The following is a 4,459-nucleotide window of genomic DNA, read 5'->3' on the forward strand; positions in this document are numbered from 1 at the left end:
AAGATGTTTAACTTAGCTTTTGCTTTGGCATGATACACTGTTTCTGTTACTAAATGAGACATCAAAGTGGTTATCTAGAGGTGTCATAACATGCTTTCCCTAAACTTTCAAATATATTAGCAACATATCCTCTGGCCATATTTCATCCCCAATTCCCACACCATCAATGCATCATTGTGAGTTTTTTTTTTTTTTTTGTAAATGAAATCAAGTCACGCAAGTAGAATACAGCACACAGGGGTGAGTTTCTTGAATACTTCTTTATTCAGACCTCCCTACATCACATGAATCAGAAGCCACTTTAGCTTAGTTTTCTATTAGGCAAAGTCATGGGCAGAGCCGAGAGCCACGCACAGCACAGCCCTGACCCTCCGCATCATCAGTGCACACTGCACTTGAACAGTGTGGATATAATGTATTACATATCATATTATATATATATATATATATATATATATATATATATATATATATTACGTATAAATCTATTTGATTCTTCTCTAGAGATCAAAACAGCTCTAGAAAAAAAAAAAACCAACAAAATAAAAAAGAGAGATATTATCAGGCTCCTTTTCTGACATGACTAAAGTGGAATGAGTAATGCCTCAACTTGCTTGAAAAGCATTATCAGAGTGTGATCAAAAATATATGTGGGGGAGAGAATGGGGATGTTTCAGCAAGTGCAGCAAGAATTCTAATCTGGAATGAAGAGGGGGTGTGTTACCATAGAAACATCAAAAGGCCCATGATTTTCAAAATTTTTAGAGTGGTTGAGGGTTGGTCCTTTTGGTTAAAGAACAAACTTGAGATTTATTAGTCTGAACTCATTTTGAGAGGTTTAAAGAATTGAAAGCTTCTATTTGACAGAATCAGTGGAAAAGAGTCAATATTTGTTTTAAGAATTCAGATTGAGAGTTTGAGTCAGAACTTGGTTTCTATGAGAAAAAAAAAGCACTTACACTGGGGATTAACATGGCAAAAAAGAACCCATGCTTTCATTCTGATAAGTTATTTGATTTGACAGGGAAAAGCAAGAAGGAAAGTTGAATGTAAACGTGACCACAGTTAATTGTGATTTCCAAGCATTTGATTTCTTTTTTCCCCGACTGCATTCATCATCAATCCTTGACATCTCCACACGAAAGCCCTCAGTAGCATAACAAGACAATGGTCCCTATTGGTTTTTCAGCTAGAGGAAGAATGTTCATACATTTCAGGAAAAAACAAACAAACAAACAGAAACATAAGCGACAATGTTGACTACCACCCTTTCATATACAGTACTGTTTATGAATTATTCACAGACACACGCGGAGTATCATGTCAGCACGTCGTTCAGTGGAATAAACCTAAAAATGATTGTGAAACTGAATCTATAAAACAGAAACATTTCCAACCAGAACTTCAATATTTTAAAAGGACAATCAACCAATACCTTGATCATCACACAGCAAAGTCAAAACAGTCCAACTTCACTCAGAGTGGGTGTACAGCAGAACAAGCGCAGAAGCATTTGAAATGTTTGCTTGATTCTTAGTAAAATCCGTGGTATTTCTTACTTGGGAATGGAAATGGGACAAGCACTACAGTCAGGATGCAACTAACTCCTTGAAAACCCAGTTTGTGAGAACACAGATGTGAAAAGAAAATATGGATCACAACAATATTGTTTTAGTATCATCGTCACCATCATCATCTTCATCATCCTCAACATACTGTCATAACAACCACTCGGAATGGATTGTTTTTGTCAATAAACCCTTTTGTACTCAATGACATCATAATATCATAATCGTAATAATAATAATAATTAAAAAAAAAACAAGCATGGTCGTTAGAAACCCAGAAAGGATATTTAGTTTTGATGGTCTATGGAGAGACAACTGGATTCTTAGTATGTTAGTATGTCAGATGCTTTCTTTTCATCGAACGGCATTTCCTGTGAAACATTGACAATCTAGCGTTGCAACTGTGCGCTCTAATATTATGGTCTCTCACATTGTTTTCAGACACATCAGTAACCAGCACTACATAACTGTGAGGGTGAAAACATCACACCACACACAGCCACTGTTGCCATTGCATTTTTCTTTACTAAAGAAAGAAAGAAAGAAAGAAAGAAAAAACTCCATGTTGCATTCATGGAGACCTGGCTCATTGACACGAACAGTGAACTCACCCTGCTCCCTGAATCTCTCTCTCTCTGTCTCTCTCTCTCTCATAGTATTTGGATGATGCATAAAGTGCTCATTTTCATGACTCCATTTTGAGAAAAAGTGCAGGGTGCACTTCAGCGTAAGAGATGGAAGCCAGTATGACCAATAAAAACCAAATGTCAAAGGTTTTGGTTTGAATCTCAGAGCACTTTGAGACATTCCACAGTAGGGGTAACAACCCTCTTGCTTTTCCTTCTGAATTACTCTGAAGTGACTCGTGCTGACTAGTCAGGATATACAGCAGTAAAGAGGGACCCCTGAGCCTTTAAAGGGTGGCCTACAGTTTCAGTTGTTGTGGGCAATAATGACAGTATGGCCCTTTTGAGCTCACTGGTTGGGCTGAGAGGTGAGTGACAGGTCAGTGGGGCCAATCACACTCTCTAGGGGGGCGGGGTGGGGTTGGGGGGCAGAGGTCTGTAAACTGTCGCCGCGTAGACTGAAGCAAGGCTGAATCCAAACGCGCGGGCAGGAGAAAGGCAGTTTGGCTCCACATGGCTGACGTGGAAAAAAAACCCATGAGACATACATGTGCACAAGATGTGGAATGACGGTGTCATACACACACACACACACACACTAACAAATACAGCATGTAAATGCAGTAAACATAACTCTATCTGAGAAATGTTAGAATGTGCATTAACACACACACACACACACACACACACACACACACACACACACACACACATGCACAAACATACACGAACACATCAGGCACGTCACAGACATGTCTGTGTGCTCTGTTGAAGAAAACACTTATTTTTCTCCTTATAAATTCTTCACCTTGCCTATAACTCTGATAAATTTCCTATATACATAAATTAACAATAAATATCTGTAATGCGTATATTCATATATCTTGAAATATATATTAAATACTGAAATATACTATATATTTCAAATATATTAATATAATTCCTTCAATCTTTAAACATTTTCAAGAGATATAATCACAGTTTTGTCATCAAACGCTAACACAAAAAGACACAAGTCTCCCTAACAGTCCAGCTGCAGTTCCCCCTTTGAAGGTAACACATTCTTGACTTGGTCATGATGGTGTCCATTGCAATAAGTCTCTCAATCTATTTTGTACAACTTCTAATAGAACAGATTATAAACTTAATTTCACAACAATTTGTTAGTCAGTAGACTGATGAATGACTCTTGGATCTTCTCTCTCTCTATTGGTCCGTAGTGAGAGAGACATGCCACTAGAGGGCACTGTTAGTATCTACAGTGCCTTTTTTTTTCAAATCTGTACCCATTTTGACCAAATTTCCTCTACCATTCCTTTCCAACATTATTGCAAAGCAGCCATTTTGATCTCCACCATCATGCCAAGTGCTCTTAAGAGGGTCTCCTACTACTGCGTCTGGTCACCTCTTTCTCTGGACATGCAGATGGTGCTGGTTACCTCTCCACTCTCAAAATGGCAAGGGTCCAGTCCAGTGCCTGTTACAATCACTTGTGATGCAGAGTTAATCTACCGGTTATGGTCCTCTACCATGACTGACTGTCTGAGGATGCAGCACCTTGGCACCGGGAGAGAAGCGTCAGGGAATCCAGCCCCGACGTAGAACCCGGACAGGCACCGCAAAATGGCCGCCTGGACACACACAGACACACACTTCAGCCACTAGGGGAGAGAGCTGAGGGCGACCTGATTCTCAGGAGTGACATGTTGTTGTTACGTGTGCATGGTGAGTGGTATGTGTAAATGTGCATGTTGCATATGAGTGTGTGTGTGTGTGTGTGTGTGTATGTGTGTGTGTTTGTGTGTGTGTGTGTGTGTGTTTGTGTGTGTGCATGCTTGTGTTTGTGTGTGTGTGTGAGCGTGTGTGTTTGTGTGTGTACTGTCAGGCATGCCTCTGGGGGATCTCTGCAGCTGCCACCATGAGCAGAGACTGTGTGTTGGGGAGCCCGGGGGACACCTGCTGGACCTGCTGAGACCGTCCTTTCCTCCTCTGAGCATCACCAATGTCACCAGACACCCGTCAGAGAAGGTCAAAGGGGAGCTTCGTTGCCAGGAGTGCAGGCAACAGGATTTAAAAAAAAATGAACACAAACGAATTGCATGCTAAGTTCTCTTCCCGCACCCCTTCTTGTCTCTCTGCCTTTCCTTGGGGCGAGACTCTGCCCTGGACATCCGACGTGTCCACCTCCGACGTGAAAGACAAAGAAAAAGAAGGGACTTGGAGACGAGCACGGAGGGGGTGCTGAGAGGAGAGCGTTTCCCCACA

General features: G+C 40.9%; 1 protein-coding gene across 3 annotated transcripts in view; it reads right to left on the bottom strand.

Annotated features, from left to right (window-relative positions):
* Positions 1–241: 241 nt before the first annotated feature.
* gramd1bb (GRAM domain containing 1Bb) overlaps positions 242–4,459 on the bottom strand; it is an 81,232-nt gene continuing 77,014 nt past the window's right edge. For all 3 annotated transcript variants that reach the window (XM_076282533.1, XM_076282535.1, XM_076282534.1), the window contains one exon: positions 242–4,459. This exon is cut by the window's right edge and continues 455 nt beyond it. The gene's annotated coding sequence lies outside the window, so the exon portion shown is untranslated.

This window comes from Alosa pseudoharengus, unplaced genomic scaffold (assembly GCF_046254945.1).
Source record: "Alosa pseudoharengus isolate Yale_2024_CS ecotype anadromous, Long Island Sound unplaced genomic scaffold, YU_APseudo_1.1 YU_APseudo_1.1_scf_13, whole genome shotgun sequence".
Lineage (NCBI taxonomy): Eukaryota > Metazoa > Chordata > Actinopteri > Clupeiformes > Clupeidae > Alosa > Alosa pseudoharengus.